This window comes from Festucalex cinctus, chromosome 9 (assembly GCF_051991245.1).
Source record: "Festucalex cinctus isolate MCC-2025b chromosome 9, RoL_Fcin_1.0, whole genome shotgun sequence".
Classification (NCBI taxonomy): Eukaryota; Metazoa; Chordata; class Actinopteri; order Syngnathiformes; family Syngnathidae; genus Festucalex; species Festucalex cinctus.
The window spans coordinates 10591277-10617102 of record NC_135419.1 but is presented as its reverse complement, the minus strand read 5'-3'; the positions used below and the strand labels follow the sequence as shown (position 1 = coordinate 10617102).

General features: G+C 39.5%; 1 protein-coding gene across 4 annotated transcripts in view; it reads left to right on the top strand.

Annotated features, from left to right (window-relative positions):
* Nucleotides 1–25826, top strand: part of enox2 (ecto-NOX disulfide-thiol exchanger 2) — a 179996-nt gene that overhangs the window by 57875 nt on the left and 96295 nt on the right. The gene's annotated exons all lie outside the window — the stretch shown is intronic.

Below are 25826 nucleotides of genomic sequence, written 5' to 3'. Positions count from 1 at the left end.
ATTCCGTGGAGCGGTGAGGCAGGATGGCGGCTGCTTTCCTTACTTGCTGAGCTAAACCCTTCTGACAGTCCCTTTGAGCGCAGCACATTCAAAGTGCTCTCAAGTTGCCGGATTATACCGTTCACCGGGTTACAAGTTTACTACATTTAAACACCGACACCCCCCAAATAGGGCAAGTCCCAAACTCAAGGCTCGATGCTAAAGATGGCCAGAATTTTTCAAAAGTAACCAAAAAAAAAAATATAATAATAATAATAATATGGTAATTATATAATATCATTGCGCGATACTTCTCAGTCTACCCTCCCATCGGCACTTAAAGCAGAAGTTAAGTATATATAGTTTGGCCATTTCACCAAATGCTGTTGAGCAAAAAATGGCATCACAGTGCCTAAGCTTTTGAACGTCACATGACTAAACCCGAAACAGGTTTAGCTGTGAAAGTTATCAGACTCACTTAGACACTGTCATGCCATTTTCAGTTGACAGCAAGTGACAGAATGGCAGCCCCGAGATGGATAATAATGGGTGTATTTTTCTACTTAATTTATATTCCACAGATTCAAATTTAGTCAGAATGTTGTGTTTAGACTAGTGGGGGTGCATAGAACAAATTCCCCTTTAAGATGTTGCCAAAGCAGGAATAAATGTAAATATAATTGTCTTTATAGAATTCAGACTGTTCAAACTGTTACTGTTGTACTTATCTTCATGCTTTATATCCGAAAAAAAGAAGACTAGTCATGTTGGACTTTTAATAAGTATTCATTGACGTTGTTCTTTAATGTAAAATTAAAATATTACATTTATTTCTGTTAGGACAATTGATAAGTAGTTTGTTTTACATTTTTGTCTGTTACGGCATATGAACCAAACCATTAACATAAACAATTATCCGTACTTTTACTCTTGCAGTGATTATATATTTATTAGGTTTTACCATTATCACCTGCCCCCTAAAAGGCAACTGTAACTGTAATGTGGTACACGATGAAAACAAGTTTGTACCCCAGCCCTAAAGCTTATAATTTCGATTGCAACATTTGATGAATGAGTCTCAACATCATACTCCTATTTTCCACTGGTGATTTTCCATGTTAAATAAACTGTCACTTAAAAAGCCCTCTATCCCTCTAGAAATATTTGCTCAAACAAAATCACCTCTTGGAGCATTTAGTCTTGGTTACATCTTCTTGGCAGGCAAGCATGATTGACTGGACGCTCCACAAATGGAACCATGGAGAGCCACCTAAAGTTGCGTGATTATTTGGTCTGATTATACAGACTTTGATTATTTTGAACATTCATAAAAAAATCATATGGTGGGATTTTCTTTGTTTTTGGGCTAGCATTCATTGTGAACTCAATGAACTGGCATATCTGTCCTCTAAACTGAACCAGGTGGGCTATGAAACAGTGGGAGTCGAGTTTCAGGTGTTGACTGGGTGATAAACGCAGTGGTGCCGCTAAGGTTGAACAGCTAAACAATCATGAAATTAGTTTGAGACCAGCTGAAATTTTCGGGAAAATGTAGCTTAAAAGTCATACCAACTTTGGATGTGGAAATCTTATATGACTGATATCCGGCATTTTACACCCATTGTCAGTTTGTCGTCCATGGCAGAAAGTATCACTGAGTGGAGACGTAGACTGCTAGCTTCTAGTGCTAGCTATTGGTTAGTTAGCCACTGACTGGCTAGCTGCTGTGTCAATTGAGCATAACTTAAGATGTTCGATGTACGTTAATACAGGTTTTGGCAACAGTTCTGTCTCTGCAGAAAATGTTTCCAAATCATTTTTTTCTGGATGGGAAATTTTATGAATGTTTTGCTTGAGCTGTTTGACAAAATGGTGCACTACGTGATGATGTAGACTTCTGTGTTTTCTTCTTGCACTAGCTAAACACATTATCGGATGCTTGTGGTTGATTGTCAAGGTACCGCTGTGACTTATTGTTGTTCTGCATGAGAACATCTAGTTAAAGGCAGTGCTGTTTGGGTAATTTGGTGTTTATGAGGCATGGATTTACTATTTAGAGTACCGGTGCTGTTTCTCTGGTACCCACATTGTGATCCAGTACACAACAGATTGTTTTTAGAAATCCAATTCTTCACAGAGGCAAATATGAATACTTTGTAGCTTGTAAATGATGACACCCCCTGCATATTAATTCTATATACGGTTTGGATTTTTGCTGTATTAAACATTTTGGTTGACTGTAAACAGTGTAAGCGTTCAGCGTGCAAGTGATGGAAAACAAACGATGACATTCCTCAATTTTGACAAAACTAATAAATCTTCTTGACGCTACTTGTGGGTGGCAATCAACTTTTACAGGCTGTAAACTGACAAGACCCTTCAAAACATGAATGAATGTGCCAGGTATGTAAGGGAAGTAGGGATGTACAGAACTTTTTTTTTTTTTTTTTTTAATGGAACACAAACTACCACTTGTGATCGGAAACATCTTTCAGAAATCATCCAATTTGGAGAACTGTGAATCTTTGTGTGTATTATATTTTTTATTTCACCCAAAATCATCCAATTTGGAGTACTGTGAATCTTTATGTGTAATATATATATATTTCACCCAAAATAAGCCTTAGACAAAGCAGATTTCTACTTAACCAGCTAAGGTTAGCGTCTTAATAACAAGTCACTTTGTGCTTAGAATAGTGTTGTCCTTCAATCCAACACGCAGGCACACACTTGTAGCTATGCTTCCCAGTGTGTCCCACTTTGCTCGTAAAAATTTTGTGCCTACCTGGCAGGGTGCCATTCCCAAGAGATCTTTTGTACTATCGTATGCTAGCAATTTGAACAAAAGCTGTTGGACAAGAAATAGCGTGATGGATCACCGCAGGGATTCAGGATACCGCTGATGTACATTGGAGGAGTTACCGGTGCATGCTACTGCTACAAATAATTCTTTTATGCTTTAATGCCGGGTGATGAATGGACCCACTGAATTTTATTCACCGTTCGAGTTGAGTTTTTGGCTTTAAATATAATAACCAGCTACTTTTCATATTGCGCTGTTTTGCCCATCTCATACTGGGCTATTATAACACCCAGGTGCTTGATCTTCACAGCACTCCACCCGAGAAATACACCAGACCTGGCTGTGGTTTTTATAACCAGCTCACTCCTTACACCTTTCTAATGAGGTGTCTAACAGTGTACTCGCACCAGGCAATCTGTGCTGCGCTTCAGCCCACTTGACACCTAAAGTCCGGTATGTTTGGCTAGTCTGAGTGAGCTGTTGTGTGCTCACGTTTACTTTGCTTCTTTTCTGGCAGCCTTGGAAGAAGTTTGGTGAAGCACATACTTGTGTGCGACATGGATGGGCCGTAAAATTACACAATTGTTTCTGGCAAGTTATGCATGATATCAATCTTGCATACTATTACTGTTAATACGGACAGTCACACAATGTGTCATACAAATACTATAACACAATCTAGAAATCTAGACATTCGTGTGCTTGGCACTGTACATGCTTGATCATGAAGTTGGTTTTACAACTTTTGATGCATCTTTCCCCCCCCAGAAAATTGAAATTAATACCTAACTTGATTGATTTTGTAGGTTCCAATGTATTATCGAAATGGAAATCCATCAGGGCATCTTGTGGAACATGTTTCTAATACCTCAGGAAATCCTTGTCATAATATACAACTCTGAAGGACCAGATCCTCCTGGCTTGAAACACAAGTTTCCCCCCCAAAGATTAATATACTCAACATTTCTTCCATGGAGAGAATTGCGAAAGCAGACATTGTGGTTCTGCGGGCTGGACCGGTGAACATGGGGAGTCAAGAGATTTTGCTTGTTTGGAGAGCAGCCATCACTCTGCTCTGTTGTAATTGAGACCGAGAGCGCAGATTTCCGTAGCTTTTACAGTAGGATGAAGAAATGGCTCAGGCGGAAAACGAGACGCGGAAACAAAATGGTGTGGCAATGAATGGTCGCGGCTGTAACAAAGAATGTTAACAGAGAGGGGTGTCGTGTATGCTGTCTGGTTTTGAGAACATTTTCAGAGTAAAAGAGTGGCGGAGAGCCATTTTAGTTTGTATGAAGCCTTCCAAGCGCCACACGGTGTCTAAAAAGTCCGAAAATACATTTTCCAAAACTGTGCCCTTCTTTATCAACCTCAAATCTGTTGATGAAGTGTCTTAAAATGCCACAGACAAATAAACGGGGTTGTATTTCATTTGGAAATCTTCGTCACGAGTTTGACGAACGAGTCACAAGTGCTTTGTATTTCTAACATTACCAAGATCAGAATGAGCTGTATGAGTATATTTGTGTTTAGTTGGCAAAATTCTAACTTTAGGCTTCCTTTTCAGACTGAATAGCATGTCAGCTTCTTTCACTTTGTCACAGTATACCCTTCCGAGAATCTGACCACAATTTCAAATGGTTCACTCCATTTTTTTGTTCCACCTCCAGTTGCTTGACACCGCATGACAGCACAGTGTGCTTCACTAGAAGATGAAAAAGAAGCCCACAGTAAGACAAATGAACAATACTAACCAAAGAGTGCCGAGATAAAAGCAGTTAGCCATTTGCCATTAAATATGAGCGTGCCTGCTGCAGTCTCGTTTCTTTATTGCCCACTCTAAGCTAATGTTAAAAGAATGTGATGGTAGTTCAAAGTTGCCTTAACATATATTATATACTCTGCATGCGTAAAATTAGCATTTAAATGTTTTTTTTTACAGTTCCGCTGCACTTTCTTTTTTTTTTGTAATCACACTGTGGGACGGATTAAATGCTCTTCTGGGCTGTAGATGGCTACGGGCCTTAAGTAGCCCAGCCCTGCACTAAAACACAACATTTGGCTTGTTCAATTTGTCTGTTTAAACACTCCCTTCATATTTTGGAACCATCTGTTAGGCCTTCTGTAGGAAGGAAGCTGGGAGGTAACCCAAGAATTTTTCCATTTGCGTGACACATTTTTTAGGCGACTTTGTTTTTGTTTTGTTTTCTTAATTGTAAAAACAAGTGCATAACACATGGATTGTCGATGTGCAGAAACCTTCGTAGCTGTGGAGTCGGATAAATAAGCTACCTGGAAGGTTCAAGCACAAAGAAGGCCCTGTGCCGGCTTGCATGTTTACAGCAAGGAGGTTTTGCTCAAGTAACGCTAAGAACATCTTATAGTTAGCCAGTGTTACTTTTTCCCCGATGCGACTTTTTCAGGGATGGCAGGTCAGCACTTACAAGAAGATGATCCAGCTCCCGTTTGGAATAGGGCACAATTTTGTGTTCTTCTAAATTATAGCCCTACTTTGGAGTGCTGGAACGCCGTCTGAGGTCAACCTTTGGTTGAACTTACCAACCCTGTGTTCTGCCTTGGTGGCTTAAGAAATGACGCAAAATCATCTGTAAAGTTGCTGTAGTTAGAATCATGTGGATGGATGTAATGCAGTTTTGGTCTGAAGGAGAGAAAGCACGCAAGCACAGGAACAACTTGCAAATTCCACAACAAAAGGCGCGAATGCCCCAGATTCCAAGTTTCTTGTCATGCTTACCACCAGTGCTGCCCTAGTTCAAATAGCGCAACAACATCTTTCTTTGGAGGATAGTATTGCTCATGTTGACACTGTTATATTATTTCATGCAGTCCGGTTCCAGAAAAACACATTTTTCTTCCTACAGATATAGAAAGATCTAAGTTTAATTTGTTCCGTGATCACACTCAAGATTGTTGGCTCAAATAATATTTCCCTGCTGAAATGAATGGAAATGCCATTAATCTGTTCTTGCTTCTCCAAAAAGCAACACAAATGTTCGGAGTGTTTAGTAGGAAAAATAGCACTCTTTTAGAGGTGCACCAATAAATTGACAACTTATCGATTATCAAATTGCTAATTAATTTTGATAATCAATGAATTGTGTAGATATCTTTTTTTCTTTTTTTCTTTTTTTTTTAATTGTCCAAATACTATGCCCTGGCGTCAGCGCTGGCTTCCAGGTTTCGTCACAGCTGTTTATCACGCCCCAAACACAATGTTGCTCTGTGATTGGTCCAAACCACCAGTGGTCGGTGGAAATCAACGGGCTCAGTACAAGATGTATCCTCCGGAGTTTGTGAACTCACAAATACCGCGAGAATTCAGCTTGCAGAGCAAGGTTAACCATACAGAGCTCCTATCTCAAAATTAATCAGTCAAAGAAAAAAAAAATGCAGAATGATGGCTCATATCTCAAAAAACTATACGTTGGGTAACTCATATCTCAAGGCACCACTGTACCTGTGGTCATTTTCTCATCATATTTCAAATGAAGCATTAAGAAGGAACTATGAAGGTTAATTTATTTACCAAAACCCAATGCATTAGCAAGTGCATTACAGAGCATTCACGTTATTGTTGAAACATTCATGTAGAACTGCTGGTGGATCACTCTTGAACTGGTCAGTTTAATTATAGTGCATAAGTGCAGAAGTAGGCAAGATAATTCTATCAGTATCATCAATAAGAAAATATTTTGCTCTTACAGTGGAACATTGAATGCCAAATATGATTCACACTAGGATACTGTTGTGTGGAAATAATAGACATAGAAGTAGTAATCTGGTGAGGTGAGGAAATTTTTTGGTTTAACTTCATACTGTGCGTGCCACTTGGGGTGTTGGACTGTATGAAAAAAAAAAACCCTGAATTAAATTAAATCATAATGAGTAATAGTTTAAGCGGCCACTAACGTTGGCATAAAGACTTAACTCTTATTCAAATCAGGACCCTTGAGTCTAAATCTGGCCTACTTCTTACATTTGGCTGAGAAAATGTTCAAAAAATATAAAAATCACAATACGTGTGGTTCATCTCACTTGCCAGGAATAATTTCCCCCAGCTCATTTCCCTGCGTCACATTTCAGCGTTTGTTCATCCGCAGTCCCACACCACTTCCACTTCCTTTTGGCCGCCGTTCACATCACACCGCACTTCTTTCAATGATCTGCCCTAAATGCTGAATGCCAGTCATCGGCGAGCCTGTGGCCTTAAGGACACACGCTGACAACAGCTGAATTAACATCATGGCACTGAACTCAGCCATTACAGACAGCGAGGTAATTGGATTTACAAATCAGCTGTGGCTTCGGATTTGCAGTGGCACAGGGCTGGATGGGTCATATTTCAGAGACTTGCGTGCAATTTGTCACAGGAGGCTTTTGGCGGTAATGAGAAAGTGGTGCAAGGGTGGGTCTCCTTTTGTCCGTTGCCGACATCATGTGACAGGATATTTGTGTGGATGTTTTGGCCCCTTACAATTGGGACCGTGTTAGAGATGGCAATCCATCGTCATAACATATTGCTCTCTATTGTCAGTGGAAACAATGTGAGAATGACCATGTTCAGTATAACAAACGACAACAATCACGGGAACCCCCACTATTCAAAGGCACTGAGCCCATGAGTTATTCGTGGTTGCCACAAGGTGGTAACAAAACACTACGTTTATCTAAATGAAGATCCTCAACTCACTCCATCATAGTTCCTTGACACCAATTTGCCAAGCACTGATTTCATCTAAAAGTCGAGGAGCTTCTTTTACACTCTCAATAAAACTCTTCAATTCACCTAGGGTGGCATGGCTCTGTGGTAGAGTGATCAACTCCCATCTGTGAGGTTGTGGGTTCGAACCTCACCCCTGGGGACCATGTCGAAGTGTCCTTAAGCAAGGCACTGAACCCCGATTTCCTCCAAGCAGATCTGACATGGCTTTGGGCACCATATAAAGCGTATATAAAGAGCAGTCCATTTACCATTTGAACGTACTTAGCGCCAAGATGTCGCAAGATGGCAGTAAAGCACCACGTTAGTCTAAATGTAGCTCAGCAACTTATTTCAACATTATTTGAGATCAAGATGCCACAAGAGGGCGACAACGTACTACTTAAATGAAGCTCCTCAGCTGTCTTCAACATAGTTCCTTGGCACCAAGATGGCGTCCAAGCAATGCTTTTAGTGCTTTGGCCTGAGCACAAAAAAACATGATCTTTCAATGAATAACAGAGAATAAGTTCCCCCACAAGAGGGCGACAACGTACTACTTAAATGAAGCTCCTCAGCTGTCTTCAACATAGTTCCTTGGCACCAAGATGGCATCCAAGCAATGCTTTTAGTGCTTTGGCCTGAGCACAAAAAACATGATCTTTCAATGAATAACAGAGAATAAGTTCCCCCAAAATGTGTGATGATGTGAATTTGCCAATGCCGATTATACTAAGAACGAAACTCTTTCACTTTAAATATCCAGTAGCAATAGAAAAACAAAATGTCGTGGATAACAAAGCCTGATAAAGGTTTACCTAATCTAATGTGTTGAGCTTTGATTGATTGTGTTGTGATTTTCTGTTTTTAGTTTAAAGACGCCAGTGTCAGTTTATCAGTTTCAAGGCTCACATTTGATGTATTATTTGTGAGGTTGTGTTTGAATTAATTTGCAATTCCCAAATGACATTAGAGTAGTACTGTAATTTAATTCAATTGAAGTTGCGCTTTTACATGCAATTGTCTCATAAAAGTCTAAACAACTTCTGACACAAACCCTTTGTGTCAAACGTGTGGCGTGTATGCACATGATTGTAGGAGAAATGGCTAAATCCATTTCACCAACTTCATCTGTGAAGGCTGAAGCGAAGCACAGGTTCTTAGTCATCCTGTGCGAGCTTGTCCCAGCAGACGTCCGTGAGCTCGATCGATATGAAGATTAATTATTGTGTCCAACTTGAGGGCTGTGCCACCTCACCTACATATTTTCCGGGCCTCCTGTGAATCCTTTCCCTTTCCTGATGAGTGTTGAGCTCTGGCTTGTTAGTGCAGTCCTTGGACCGAAGCTGTGCTGTGAGAAAATTGGACAGGGGGCTCCAGAGGCAGCATGCTGAGGCATAGCGGTGTAGCAGCTCAGCTCACTATTACCAACCAATGGTCTCAATACTCCCCAATTTAAGGTATTGGGTTAAAGTGTTCTCGAAGGCATCAGTACAACTTCTTCTTGTATGAACAATTGCTTTGTGTGGATTGACCATGCATGACAGTCCCATTGGTCTTGGGAGGCTTTACTCCAATTACTCAAAGGGTGGTTGAGTCATTTAACCATTTTTGCTGAGTGAAACTGGCATTTTTGTCTTGTTGCGTGACACCAAGTCAAATCCCCAGTCAGCACATTCCCCAATAATTGCCCACCAACCAGTTGCAGCAGCACTTGGACCACGCCAGCCACATTCCTCCCTCTTATTTGTTTGCAAGTGTTTGTTTGTGGCCTTAGGCCTAATCTTTATTTTTCAGACTGTTATACCTTGTGTTTTTGTAGAAAACCAACACAAACGTTGGTTGACTTCCAAGTAGTCCAACGTGAGAGAGAGACAGAGAATACCGTAACTTGTTCGATTTTGTATGACGATTTTCAGTTGATGTCTGACTCATGGAATTTCTGTTTTGGTTTTTGAGGCACATTTTTGACCTTGACCATTAGGTTACTGGACTTGAGACTAAATTTGTTTGTGCTCCCATTTGTGTTAAGTGTATATAGAATGTTTATATCGGTAACTAAGGTAGAAGTGACAAGGCAGGTAAAATAATGGTATTTGTAGTTTTGTTAAAGTTATAACCAATATTTCTATTAAACCATTTTTGTGGCATTTTGGCTGTAGAAGGTTCCATTCAATTATAAACAAAAGAACAGAACTGATGAGTATTTAGCATTAAGACAGATGGCATAAAAAAAAAATAGTGGAAGACGTTCTGCATCTCAAACCTTCTTGTAAGAGCTAAGGGTCTCGGTTTGTTTGGGCGCTATTGGTATTTAAACAGGGGATGGCCACTCAGTGGATCTTGTCTTTGGCATGGCTTCACTCTCCTAATCCTCACATAGACTACATAATTAATGGTGAAATGACTGGATGGCCCGTAGCCCTGCTGCTAATGGAAAGGATTCATCTTGTTTACTCAACTTAGCCCTTGTTTCCCTATGCTGGGCTTGGTCAGAATGTCATTATGGCTGCGGTTCTTTCCGTAGTCAGGGATGTGTCAGATGTCTACTGACACCGTAGCAGACGCAAACATTCACAGGTGTGATTGATCACTCGTCCTACTCTTCTCGCTTAATCATCATTGAGAGATCAGGAAGATTATTAGTGCTGAAAGTTTCCACATTAGTCACCCGCATTCAGTATATATCATCAGCTGAAGACTCAGCACTCTTCAAACTAAATATAATACTGAAATGAAGTTTTTATGGTAGGATCTGTCAGTCAGTTCCTGGTTGACCAATCTTAACTGAAGAATTATAATTACCCTCAAAACTGGAAAACAATCAATCATTTATGGGATCTGGTTGACTTCAAAGTTGTGCTAATTTCTAACCAAAAGTGGTCATTTTTGTGCTCATCGTTAGCCATATCCATCCATCCATTTTCTTGACCGCTTATTCCTCACAAGGGTCACGGGGGCTGCTGGCGCCTATCTCAACTGGCTCTGGGCAGTAGGCGAGGGACACCCTGGACTGGTTGCCAACCAATCGCAGCGTTAGCCATAATGCTTTTCAATACAACCAATTTAAAATGTGCCATTGTGCAATTTGTCCACCATGCTTATTATACATTAGCCCCTCTATGGGGTTTCCCATATTTTAGCATTAAGCTATCTTCCACTCTGCTGCTTGTTGCGAACTGAGTTGGGTACACTGCCACTATATGACGCTCATATCTCAGTTTTGCTCTCAAGTAAAAACAAAAAATAGTTTGAACTAGGGGTGTTAAAAAAACTCGATTCGGCGATATATCGCGATACTACATCGCGATATATCGCCGAATCGACAATTTGTTTTCTCAGCTAATTTTTTTTAAAGGAAAAAAAAATTGCCTTTGCTCGCACACTATATTAAGTTCAGTCTTTCTCACGCCGTGAAAACATTGGCTCAATGCTGATGAAAGCTGCTCGTGATTGAGTTTATTCAAGGCTTAGTTAGCTGTTTAAACCTAGCTAGTGTTTGCTGTATGACTGGTAACAGGTGGGATACATACGTTAATTGTGTCTTCTGCCATCTAGTTGAAGAGAAGTTTTGTTGCCTGGCATTCTACATAGATAGATGTACAAACAACTTTGTAGTAAATAAATAATTTTCAGATCTACACAGTCTGAAATCACTGCTATAGGTTGTACCTTGAGTGAGATAAATGGACTAGTTCTTACAATGCATCTGAGCATTGTAGTGTTAAGTAAGCATTTTTTTTTTCATGAGCTATTATCATCAAGGGAGGAATACACATTTACCTTTTCAGCAAGTATTTACAACAACAGCACATTTTAATCATTACTTTGCAAGTGCCGTTGCCTCTGACCATGCAAACAATACACTGTGCTATGCACAATGTACATTCCTTTGTATCAGATGCCTGATTGTCACATACATTATTTGGATGTCCCACTGTGCCTGCGGGTTAACAAAGCACCAGGGAAATAACAGCCTAGCCCCATGGTAGAAGTGTTACTGTGTACAGCCAGCTGCCCAAATCTCCCCCGGAGCAATATTTTGACAAAGGCTTTTTGAAGAGCTGTGCTGTCAGCCCCCTGACCAGACACTCATTAGCAAGCACCGCCGCCCAAAAAACAGGCTGGTTGGAGACACAATTCCATTCGAGCTTCATTCTGGGTGGAAAAAAAGCGTTCCGCAAGAGAAAACAGGGTGTCACTCCTACTTAACGTAATTCCGCTGTCAATGTTGGCCACCAATTAGTCACAAGATACATTGTCCACTTTATATATAAAAAAAATATACGCCTCCCTCAAGTAGCTTCCTATCACAAAAACATCTAGATAGACCGATAATCGGCCTGGCGCTGATATTGGGCATTTTGACAAATATTGGTGTCGGCCTTTTTAAAAAATCTGACAGCCAATAAAACATAAATCTAGAACCATTTTAATCTCAGGGAACAAACTATTTAAATTTTCAGTTAACTTTATAAGAGATGGTGCGGACCCAGAGAACATTCTAAACATTTTCTTTTTGTTCAACATTAAAACAAAGAAATGTGAAAGTTTTAAGATTTCAGGTATTTTTACATTTTGGGAAAAAAATATTTACTGTAGAAATTTGAAAACTATATATATTTTTTTTTAAACCCCCCCTTTCTTTTTTTTAACTGAAAATGAATATCAGTATCGGCCCTGAAAAAACTCGGTCTATCTGTATTCTGTATGCTCGTGCCCACACCGAAACATGACTTATTTGTTGAGCTCATTTGAATGTTGTTGCGAACCAAAACAGTAGCAAGTAAGGCAAAAACATTATATTACATACAGATTGAAGAAGTCTTGGTTTCTGGTTTCATGCATATAGGACACAAGTGTAAATCAATTTAATATCCACTGGAGAGTGACAGGAACATGTGTTCATCCTTTAGCGAGTGAGGTAATTGGTTCCGAGTGTCGTGGATGCGCGGGTAGGATGGCTGTCCAGCACTTGTAAGGCCGCTGGTTTAATTCCCGCTTCCCCTAACAAGGCTTGTGTGTCCTCACTGCGGGATGGTAATGGAATATCTTTTCTGTCTCTCCACGGCGCACACATTGTCTAAAAGCAGCCGCTGGTGCTTGTAAGGCACTGGGACAAGCAGCAAAAAAGCACAAGCGAGGTGGCTCATGAGTAGTTTATAAATAGAGACTTGTATGATTTATACTTCTTGTCTTGCTGGGAATTCACTGCATGTGACCCCATCAGCACACATCTGAGGGATGAATCGAAGACAAAGTTGCCTCGGCATGACTTCTCTAATTTTAGACGCTATTTTTATTTTTTTTATTATTATTCATTTTTGCTTTATTTTTGATTTAGCATATTCTTAAGTTTATTACTACTGCGCTTGTATTTATTAAATATAAATATATGTAGTTTGTCTGCTCTTATTAAGCGCAAGCTTATTTAAAAATGTTTTTTTTTTTTCCATGTGTCGAGGAAATTCAGATATTTCTTCAAGAGAGTTCCTGGTGTATAGTCTCCTTGTTGACTTCATCGTTAGAAGACGGTCTCATTGATCGGGGAGGAGATTGAAATTGATTGAGATGGAGAGTGAAATCAGTGAATCACAGCCGTTAAAATGATGTTCCCGCAGAGCAATTGTATAGATAATGAATTCTGAGAGCTAATATCCTTTCATGGCAACGTGGGGAGATTTTTTTTCTTTCCTCCCTCACATTGCTAGATGTAATAGTTCCAGTAGAAGAAGATGTGTGCTTTACAGCAAGAAACGAGGCAGAATGGATGTCGGGTAGCTTCCTGGAATATAAATGTGGATGCACACAGCTCGGCATGGCCGGTATCAGGTTCTGACGGTAAGATAACTATGAGCAAAAATATTATTTTTACTTTAAAATGTTTGGGTAGATCACAGTTTTTTCTATGTTGAAGGTACGCTATAAGTACATATGTACATATAAAAAAGAAAACTTTTCTAAAGAAATTCAGAATGAAGTTAAACAGTAAAAGTACTTATTTCTCTGCTCTTCTCTTTGACAGATAATGTCGTAAACAAGCTGTTAGCTATGCTTAGTTAGCTAATTATCTGCTTCTGCAGTGAGTCTATATCCTCTATGTCAAGCAATGTCGTAAACAAGCTAATGTTAGCCATGCTAGTTAGCTAATTATCTGCTTCTGTAGTGAGTCTATATCCTCTATGTCAAGTAATGTTGTGAACAAGCTAATGTTAGCCATGCTAGTTAGCTAATTATCTGCTTCTGTAGCAAGTCTATATTAGTCATTTCACCATTTGGATATATGCTAACTCTAGTAGCTGGTTGCAAACGTTCGTTTCAAGACAGCATTATAGTAATAAAACTGAAGTTGTTGTAAAAATTATTACCTAAGTAACACCCCAAACCCCCAAAAGAGCTGGCTTTTACGGAAGGAGACAGGTCGCCAGCTCAGTAATTGCTCGCACCAGCTGCTGTAGGGAGATGGTAACGATGATAACGTTAAACTACACACCACATTGTGGAGCGGCCATTTGTCACAGTCTGGACACATTCCACACTTTTATTCAACTGCAAGACTGTTTGTGTGCCTCAGTATGTGCTGCTGTTTTGGTTTGCAGCAAAATGCAATTGGACTTAGAACCTGACTCTAAAGTCTGTGTTTAAACGTGAAACTGAGGTAGTTGTGGTTACAGCCAGTGTTTGTTTTTTTGTTTTTTTGAATGGATAAAGAAGGCATCTATTTGAGGGAGTTATTTGTTTGAGGAAATATGACAGAAATTGGTTTCGAGTGAATCAGCTTCTGCCAGATGTATTTCACCTCATTTTGCCAACAATTTCACACGATTGATACTAAACCACCATAATTAGTTGAAAAGATCTTGACACATTTTTTCTTCCCCGCTTCTGTTGATCGATGTGAAGACTTTTTTTTTTAATTGTGTTGGTTGAACGACCTCTTGTGGACACGGACGCCTTCTCTATCGCTGTTTAAATGCGATCTACGAACTGGCTAATTGCCTCAGTCCTGATCGCTTCCATGACCGGGCCATTTACTCTGGAAAGGTCATTTCCTCTTCACCGTGGTCCCAAAGTACCAATGAGTGTGAGTCACAGCCTCAGCTGAGAGATTCCACACACCAGATGATGATTTTCCCCAATATTAGCGTTGCCTTTTGACTGTATATGGTAAATGGTGCTTGCTTTTCCCTGGGGGGGAGGGTCTGGAATTCGCAAACAGCTGGGAATGTACAACTGCTTTTAGACGTAGGCCAGGGTACACTGGAAAGATTTGGAAATGTTCGCCTATGTCGACGCTGCAGTGACTTACAATGACAATACGCACTTTAAGTTTTTAGACTTAATTTGGATTCAAATGGAGAAGAAACTTTATACACACGAACCTTGGACTGGTGGCTAGTCAATGGCAGTGCACATAGAGACAAACAACAATTGATACTCCCATTTGCACCTATTCACACCAATTTAGTGTCCTTGCAGGGCTGACGTGTATTCCACGTTTATGTACATATCACTGTTTTATGAAACATCAAAACAGATTTTTGAATGATTTATGAATTCTTATAATCTGATTTATGACTTAATGGATATGTTTACACTTATGTCTAACCTTGTGAAATAGTCATGAACACTTGCAAACTACAAGTCAAAGTGTTTAGTAAGTTACCAACGCTAACTAAATAGAGCTAAATAGATAAACTGTCTTTCATATTAATTAAAGTATCATTTGCCTATTTTTTATTTTTTATTTTTTTTAGTTTTTTATGCGTAAGCCTTACCAATAAGACCAAAACATTTTTGTATAAAAATCTGGGGGGGGGGGGACAAGTAATATTGTTTGTTACAAATACATGGAGAGGAGCTTCAAAAAATAATCATATATTAAATCGAAATTGCAATATTAATTTAAGGGAGAAAAGAAACCCGCAAATACATTATTTTTTAAAAATCGTTTACACCGACTAGTACTGAATTGACACATGTAAGATCATTCAAACTTTTTTTTTTCTTCTCATAACTGTGAGGCAGACATGCGAACTACACCAAAATGGTGCACATGTGACAGTACTGTAGAAAATATTTCACCACAACAGACTCATACTTTAAACTTTTCATCCAGCCTATTAACCTTTGCAAATAATGTTAAAAAAATAATAATCTGAAGGAAACAACACACTCCAGCACATTCCATAAAGACTTAAATATTCTGTGCCCCATTTTCCACATGCTAACATGTGGAGCTTTGCGTACAAAAGACAATCTTTAGTCATACATGAGTGAGCTAATGAAGCCTGTGGCGGAAAATGTCAACCCTCATTGTTTGATGTCGCTTGTTGTTTTGTCACTGCAAAACGGGGCGAAGGTGTTTGTGGCAAAGAGGCTTCTCGAGTGCCAGAAGGCATTATTCAGTCAAGCAAGCGACGCCACGCTACGCCATGACGAGGGAGAAAGTCGGCGGGAATCTATTCCATGAGCTGCCACGTTGAAATGTGCTGCATAAATAAGGCGAATCCCTACTGGGGCGCCGGAGCACAACACAACATCTTTGTTTGACTTCAGGGAGGCCGGGGAGCGGTGGGGGTCACAATAGGTTATGCTCAGTCAAGTAAATACCCACTTAGGAACAAAATGCTTTCTGTGATTTATTCAAAAAAGCCTTGCGTTTTTCACTGATGCATGCTAAAGTGCAGCACCGGCTCATCTAAGCACAGAGAGAGTGCAGCCAAAAGGGTAAAGTCAATCCCAATTTTAATATGACCTTTGGTGCAAACTTTTCTTCCCAAGAAAGACATTTAAGGATGAATAATAGTGTGTACAAATCTGCATTCATAGCCAACATGACAACATGGCCAACTGAAATCTTTATAGAGTGGGCTTATTATTATTATGTGACACTAAAATATGTTGCCCTTTTTTTAATACCCTCTGTTTATTTCAAATTATTCACAAAGGTCAAGAGACTGGGTGGTTGTAAAAAGTTGTAAATGTGAGTTTGGTTAAACCAAGTTACATATCTGCAAACCTTTGGCAAATGTTTAACATTTAGTCTATGTTAAATAATTACCTAACATGACCACAAAGTCTACAGTCTTGACTGAATGACATCATTATGTTTCTGTGACCCTTAAAAATCTTTTTTTAGATACTTATATTTTATTCAGATGATTATTTCAAATTTTTAGCAAAAGGATCTATTGGAGCCAATGTCAGCATTGTGGTTCATTAACCCGACTGCATTGTAGGTTCTATTCCCTCTCATTAATGGTGCAAATTCAAGTGAATGGTTGTCTATCTCCAGTCCAGGTTGTAGTCCATCTTGGATGGATGCAAAATGTTGAAATTGTGAGTCTTTGGATCACTTCTTAAGCTAGGGAGAAAAAATCTGTGGTATCACGTTGCAAACCTGTCTATTTATCTGATGATTAAGTCAGGAACATAACGGACTTCCTCCTCATTTGGATGGTTTTTCACAAAATCTTCACAAAGGTGACTTAATGGTTATAAAAAGTCAAATTTTGAGTTGCATTGAGGCACATATAAATTTCCAGTTGAACTTCTTTAGTAGAAACCACCTAGGGATAGTTTGGATTTTTGGACATGTATCTGTATTGCATCCTCGCCTCCAGTGGTGTATGATTAGCACTGACTTAACCCTGACAGTGTTCCGTTACACGAGTTCTGGTCTGGTTTTGGTCGAGAGGAAAGTAGTCCGGCAAGTTGGCTGGGATCACGGAAATGAAGCGTTTTTCTTCTAAAACCAATTTGTGTTCAAAAGACTGATACATTTGCATCACAAAACTTTGCCCTAGAAAAAAATCAGACTCCATTTCCGCCGGGCACTATTTTTCTGTTCGTTCGTATCACTGCGCAGCGCGGTGCATACAGCTAATAGGTGTGTCACGGAACTCTGTCAGGGTTAAGTCCGTCCTGATCGCACACCGCTGGAGGTGAGGATGCAATACGTGTCCAAAAATCTGAACTATCCCTTTATATACAGACTGGCTCAAAAGCAATAATTTGATTCACTGACGTTGACTTACCTACAAAGTATCTAACAATTATCGGTGTTAAATACTTTGCCAGCTCCCAGCTGGTGCTCTTCACTCCTCTGTCTGATGTTTCCACCAGCAGAAACATCTCACTTCGTGCTACCTTCCTCCAACAAATATCTGACAGACATATTTGCATGCTAACTGCAGGCCGTTGGCAGACTTTTAAACTGCTGAAGAGCCAAGGACTTAGTGGAAATGAAAACAAAAAAAAAAGGCTTTGTATGAATGACGAGCATGTGTTTTTACTTCAATCCGATGTGTAGGGTTCCCAGAAAATTTAATTGTAATCTAATGCTCGGGGGTGATAATAATGTGTCAAAAGTATCACCAAGAAGACTGATGGTGAGTAAAACCCGTCGTCATCCAAACTAAATCTACATTTGCTGACTTTTACATCCGTCGAGGCTTTTGAGCAGTGGTTTTAAATAATCGTCTTGAAGCTTTAACGATGGAAAACAGTAGCATCACGTGTAAGATAATGCAGTGTGTGTGGTGTCGATCATCACGCGTCATCGCACTTCAAAGCTTCCCGGAACACAATTCAGACTGCGACGTTGTGCTGAATGACAAACAGCCATCTGTTCATTATTTCCTCCAGACCCGTACGGGAAAATACATCCCCAAAATAGCATCAAACGGGCCGAGCTGGTGTTTGAAAGTGGGCGTCTGAAGAGCTCACTTGTATCGTTACTCAGGGGCTCTCAGACTTTTGGATACAGACTCAGACCGACTTCATTTCAAGGTGGGGGGGGAGCTTTGAGGAGGCCGCAAGCACGCCGCAAACAATACAAGCAGCTAAGGAGTTCTTTTTTTTTTTTTTATCGCATTAATTGACACACAAGGGAATACGATGTCTCATTTGCTCTCCTTGAAGCGCCGCAGTGCTAAGGTGTGGGCCCGCTTTTTGAGGTCGAACTACAACTTTGCAGCTCTTGGTCAGGAAAAGATTACCTCTCATAGTTGCCATACTCCAAGTTGTCACCATTTATATGAATATTGACAATATGCAGGCTTTGAAACGCCATGTAAATGTGTACATATGGGGTATTAAAAACCTGAATAAGGCCCCTGGGTTACTTTTTTTCTAACCTGAATATTTGCTCATATAAACGGGTTAGGTTAGGTTGAACGGAACATTGGTTTGTGTTCTGCACATGCTCAATGTTGATATCTTCAGTACAGGAACCCCTTGTATGCGCGTTGGCCATTTTAGGTTGCAACTCACTAAATGAGCCTAACTTGAATAGATCGATTTCTCCACGGCATTTTCATGTTATTTACTCTCTCTATGGCAAAAATGCCAGTGTGCATATATAGACATGTAATACATATATATTAGGGCTGGGAATATTTGACTGTCTCACGATTAGATTCGATTACGATTTTTGGGTCTACGATTCGATTCAGAATCGATTTTAGATTTAAAATTATTTGATTGACAAATGATTTCTGCTTCAATTTACAGATATGCACAACATTGTCATGATCTACTCCAGTCTGCTTTGCAAGACAAAATGACAGAGACATTAAAGTGTCTTTTTTTTTTTTTTTTTTTTTTTTTTTAAACATTTATTAATTTGTATTGTAAGTTTGCCCTTTTCCACAAAAACAGCATGTGAGCTACATCTGGCTTTTCCCCTTTTTCTTCATTTATAATTTAAATAAAATCGATTTTTGGATATTAAATATCGATTTGATTCGATTAATAAATGAGAATTTCGATTCTTTTATGAATCGATTTTTTTTGGCACACCCCTAATATATATAAGTCCGTACGTCTGCCGCACAACCCACTGGAAGTATGCGAGCAGAAGTAAACATGGCGACACAGTACAGAGAGGAAGAAACCGATTATTTACTAGTGTGGTGAGTGGCATGAAAATAATATATTTTTTTTATTGACTGCAGAAAGTTTAAAGAGGAAATTACATTGTTTTGCGTAATAACATTTGCGTCGCAGTTTAGATCGGTATACTGTATGTAAATACCACATTTTGCAGGTGGCTCTGGGTCTTTTCATTGTTACCCTAGAAAACAAAAACAACACAGACTAAAAGTAAAGCAAGGTTTCCAAAGTTGTTTTCCTAAAACGTTCAGTGTCGCACTGCAATAATGATAAAGAGATATAACCATAGCCAATATAATCTTACTCCTTCCAAATTGTTGGTTTTTGGATCTGACTAAATATAGCGCATGGATTGAAGTATCTTTCAAAGGCTTCTTAAGAAGAAGAGCACAGATGGCGGGAGCCGAGACACGCTCGGTTAATGACGCCTCAATTCTCTCCAACGTGTCGTTTCAAAGAATTTATATGCCCAAACTATGACAATGAACGCGACCGCGTAAGCTGACATGACCTTATCAACCGTTGTGCCATCTCATTAACACGTAGCCACTTATTCACTCGGCGGATTGCAGAAAGGGCACATGCCCCTGGCAACTGAAAGCGGATTAGACTGCCACCGCAAAGATTTTGAGTAAGTTTAGAGGACGAGGGATCATTCGAAATGAGATTTAAATGAATTAACCTTCAGCGCATACCCTCAGGTAATGACAGACGAGGTCTACGGGGGGAATTATTTCTCCTTACATGTTGACATGACATGACAGCATTGCGCTGGTAGACTTACAGATAAACATGAGCTCGTACACAAATTACAGCAAAGGTATTTACTGTACCACATTTCCTCAAATGGTTGCCGGGGTGCGTCATTCACTTCACCGTCATAAAAATGGTTAGTTACTACCGGTATTGTGATTATGAACCCATTTGAACTCAGTTTCCCTTGTTACGAATTGCAATTTTAATATTGTTTTAAAAAAATGCATTAGTAAAATCAGAGCCTCCACTTTGACATACACCTGACCCCATCTCTAGTCCCACAGCCACTTATTGCAAAAATCCAGCACATTTAATGTGGGAATTGCAAATGTTAATGTGCACATTTGTATTTGTCTGCTTGTATTTTGACCTTTGTCTGTCCCAATGTTCCGATTACTTATGCCAATATATTTATATATATGTAGCATTTGTGTACTATGCAGAGAAGCATTTAAAATTACAAAATAAGAATATACTCAGATGGTATCATCTTTTCCAAATGTCATCACATCAGGGAATATATTAACCTTTACCCAACAGTAAGAACGGAATTCTTTCGACATACTTATCCTGCTATTAAAGTTATCAGCCACTGCTGTGGATGTTCCAAACATGCTGCTGCTTTGCTGGCATGTCGTTGCATACGCACTCTCATTGTAATGGTTAAAATATTGTCAGCCTAGCCACGATCTTTATTTCATCGGTAATCTTTCAGGTGACTGGAGGCTAATTTTAGAGCTGCCAGCTGTCATCCAGCACGGCCTGTCACTGTCACTGTACTGTGATCCGTGGCAGCCGGTCTTGTTATCAGAGGGAGACTTGTGACCCGCATTACTAATGTATGTGAAATGCTTTGGCTTTTGAATACGATATCATAAGACTTGGATGCTACGCTGACCACTTGTAATGGAGTCATGGCAGAAGTTGGAACCTGGGTTGACAGTGAATCATAATCCAGTGTCAGTTTGTGTTTGCGTTGACATAAAAGGAGAAATAAAAGGTCTGCACACCTCTGGTGATGTCTGTTTTTACTGATAGTCAGGTCAACAAATGTACTTCAGGGACCGGTTGTTCAAAACTCAGTTATAACTTTAACCACTGGTTAAGTAGATTTAACCGACCGTTAACTTTAATGGCACTCTTATCTTGTTGTTCAAAACTTTAACTTTAACCGGCTGTTAACTTGCTGTTAAAGTTAACACACCCAAGGGCCGCCGCTATCTTTTTAATAGTGTGGTTAACTCTGCGTTCGTGGCTAATGATGCCCGTTGAGAGCAAGAAAAAGAGTCTATCTAGGGCTTGACTTTGACATTGGCGATTATTCTGATGAAAGGTTACACACACGCTATACCGATTAGCAGTAATACAATGCCAAGTCTCATGTGGAGTCAAAAGAGAAATAATAAAATGTGTTTTTTAAAGATTAGTTCTAAAAATGGAGAGAGACACAATTTAGTGGGAGGTGATTCCAAAGAGAGGTTACCTGTGATGTTTATTGTTTGCGTTTACGTCAATAATCAAACACTAAGTAGCTGCTAATTATTTAATTTAAATTTAATTTAATTCATCAGCAGAAAAAAATCCTGCTTCTTTTTTTTTTTTTTTCGGTGAGTACCAGGGGTCGTTTGGACAGTATGCATTCCACTTTCTTTCACCGACCCAGAAGTAAACAAAAAGAGGAATTGTGGGATATATTGGTGCTAACCAGTGACACGGTTAACTTTAACCAGGGGTGTCAAACTCATGTTAGCTTAGGGGCCTCATGGAGAAAAATATATTATCAAGTGGGCCGCATCGGGAAAATAACGGTATATAACTTAAAAACAATTGCCGTCATTTATATGCAAATTGTCGTGGAACAGCCCTAAATTACGGAGCTCAACTGTAATCATATTGTCCCGAAAAATAACACGAATGGAAATGGAATGCGGCAACACTTTGCCGGTATACGTTCCGAACGTGTTAAATCGACCTGTTTTGCATATATATAGTTCCCAGAATGCATTGCGTGGCGCAGTTAATGATGTTATAAGGACGTTAATCCTTGCCACATCTATTTGTGTTACCAGTAATTGAATTTGTGTCGTATTTAACACGTAACATGTCGGTGTATAATTACAAAAAAATAATAATAATTAAACAAACCATAGTTTAAGTTGATGACGATTCCCCGTACAAGTTGCATTGCTCATCTGAGGACTGCTTGTGAAATTTTTTTTGATAGTGGCCGGCTAATTTATTTATTTTTTTTTACTTTACGAAATCATCTCGTGGGCCGAATTAAACCCATTTGCGGTCCTGATCCGGCCCGCTGGCCGTATGCTTGACACCACTGACTTTGCACAGGGCCGTTAACAAACAGAGGGAATTAACCATGTTTTGAACAACGCATATTTAGCGACTGGTTAGTTAACGGCGGGTTAAGAATTTAATCGACGGTTGGTTAAACAGTGGTTAAAATAACCGAGAATTGCACAACCGGGCCCAGATGGTCAATATTTTAACAGTCTTCGTTCAAACCAGTGACCTCACATGGCTTCTATAGTTTTATGTTAGTCCCCATTGAAGCACTTACCATGTTTCAATGTACGATCTGCATTATTCATGCTGTACAATTGAGTTTATAGGCTCTTAAGAGTACGATTAAAGTGTGGAAGAGAATAAAGGCTAAAAAATGGTAGCAGCACACTAAGTAAAGCTCCGGAAGGTTCCATCTACCCCGGCAGTCAGTGTGCCGTGAAGTCATTATTATTAAAGTATAACTTCACCCGCAGGTTGGAGCACTGCATCACTTTGCAGTAAGGATGTGAATGAGAAGGGGGAGGGTTGTGCAATGTGCATGTGTTGTTAATAGTTGTGCTTCCTAAAGCCTTGCCAGACACAATTGGATAAAAAGAAACCTTAAGGACCTGTGACTGTTTTAGTCGTATATCATTGTTGAAAGGCTACACGCTGACCCCTAATGAGTTTGACTGTTTTCTCATTTGGCTCTGGCACTACCTATAACTTTAGATTGGCCGAATTTCGACCAGGCTAACACAAACACCTTCACTTAGTGTAGTTTTTCTTCAAATTGTTGAGTTAAAGGCAGTTGGTTCGTTATAACAAAGCAACGATTGATAGCTCTTATATGGACAGTATTGACTTTATCAAGCAAATATGTTCCTTTTTTTTAAATGTATACATTTCAATGAATAGTAACGATACAAGGTGTACATTAATACAAAGAAAGAAAAACAGGTTGGCAAACTTGTATTTTAACCTTATTGCTACAGACAGATAGAATCTTCTCTGTCTGAGGACCAGGCAGACTTTATACAAAATAATAAACTCTTCCTTTCTAAACCTAACAACCTCAACCACCTCCCATTCTGTCTGATCCGCCGCCACACACACAGGCAAACACACACGTACGCTTGTTGAATGTGTTTATAGGCTCAATTTGTCACGGTGGATCAGAACATGACCCTTGCCTCTGCAACGTTTATACATTTTCTCCAGTGGGAAAAAAAAAACCTTGTTGGTGAATTGACAGCAAAAATGAAAAATACTGCGGCTTACACCAACTTGTGGATCAAGGTTTTTATTTATTTTTTTTAATTGTGAATTGCTTCTTTATATTGTTGCTCAATCAAGGTCAGGTCAAGGTTGAGTCTAAAGCTGGGGTCTTTGATCGTTGAAGGAACATGTCTATGCTGTTTCAGAAGGGCAGATTAAACATAACTTTGTGTGATGCAGTACTAAGTTTTATTCTTTTTTTGAAGTGCTTTTAAACAAACATCTAGCAAGTTCCTGGAAATTAAGGTTTCAGACTGTATGCTGCATTTTTCATAAACTATATTAATACAAATATTTCCAACCTTATCAAAACTAATATCCAGGTTAAATTCACCACTGCATTGACCCCCCCCCCCAAAAAAAGACCAGGGAAGTTGCAATTATTACAATAAATCTGCTCTGAATCCTCTAAAAGTTGTGCAGCTGAAATGTTATGAAACTAATCTAAGAGGTCTTGGTCAGTGTTTGGCTAGTAACCGATAGTGTCTCTTTGGGTTGGTTCTGCAAGGCCATAGAAGGAACAGCAGCAAATGTGAGTGCTAAAGAAACGCCCATGAATTTTTCATGAGCCAGTCTCTGCAGGACTTTGCTGTGAATTATGAACGCCGACATTGAACTCAAAAGTGCTTATATATGGAAGCATTCAAAACAAATCAAGTAAGATTCATTAGTGATCTCCATGCGAATCTATTCGCTCATTACTTAAAGAAGGCTTTCTCATTTATTGCATGTGTATGGATTTAGTGGGTGTAAAGAAAGATTTAGTGCAGAAAACAGAAAAGTCCACCAAATAAATTGGGCTCAGGAAGAACTCTGCCAACACATTTAAAATAACGAATCTATACTGTTTACAGTGCATAACACATTTATGAGATGACCTGACCTGTCATTATTTGTACAAATTCCCCAGCCATACTGTAGGTCATCCAAGTAGGAGCCCTGGAATTCGCTTGAAATGGCTGCTTCAAACCAAAATGGCCGACTTCCTGTTGAAATTAGGCCATAGGTCCTTGAGACCTTTCCGTGCGTCATGTTATGATAGACATGGCCAATCAGTTTCATGTCGATCGGTTGAACTGGTGCTTGGAAAGACCCAGCTCAACATCCTCCTTTTAAACATAAACACCACATAAATTACCAACAGCTCACTGCTGCTTGTTAAGAAATATGAGCTTGTCACCATAAATACAGTCCAGTCCAGTAAATGTAAACTCAGTTGAAGTAATGCAGCGATGACCTAGTGCTAGCTTGACTAGCCTGAAACTCCTGTTTTCATTCCCGTGTCATAACGGGTTCCTTAGAGGAGTTGTGCCACAGCGGAGGTAGCGTAAGTAGGCCACGACTGCTGCTGTTTCTTTAGCCGGCAAACAAGTTGAATGAATCAACAACCTCTGCGGGTCGTAGCCAAGTAGCGCACTTCATTTAGCCTCATTAATTAATCAACAATCAGTTCGACACCATTGACAGATTTCCCAACGATCAATTAGCTGACTAATCCAGCATTTTGCACAGTATGGCAGATCACACAGTCGATCTAAGACTGCTGGTGTTACCATGAATGGTAGCTGTGTTGAACAGCAAGCCGTTTTTAATTACATGAAAAACGGGTCAAGAAAAAAATAATAATAACATAGAAACAGACAAAATATAACAAATTTGACACAGATGTTTGAAGTTAACACTACAGGACAGTGTTTTCATCCATGTTCTTAAAGTGTTGCCCACACACATAAACGATACGGTTCCAGCACGGAAGGTAAGCCAATATATTAATCTGAGCCCGGTTGCTCAGTTCTCGGTTATTTTAACCACTGGTTAAATCGCCATTTAAATTCTCACCCGCCGTTACCTAACCGACCGTGAAATATGTCCTACAATTCATTTTGTTTATTTATGGTTTTGCGAAATAATCAATAGCCAAACGATTCCTAGCACTCGTAGGAAACAAGTAGCAAGTCCCCCCAACCCCCCCCCCCCTCCCCTTTTTTTTTTTATGGCTATTCTTTAGTTATTTTGCTTGTGCTTCACATGAATGTAATTAGATTCTGTTAAAATCTATTAGTGAAAAACTGACTTAATTGTTGAAAATAGTCAAAAAATAATTTTTAATTG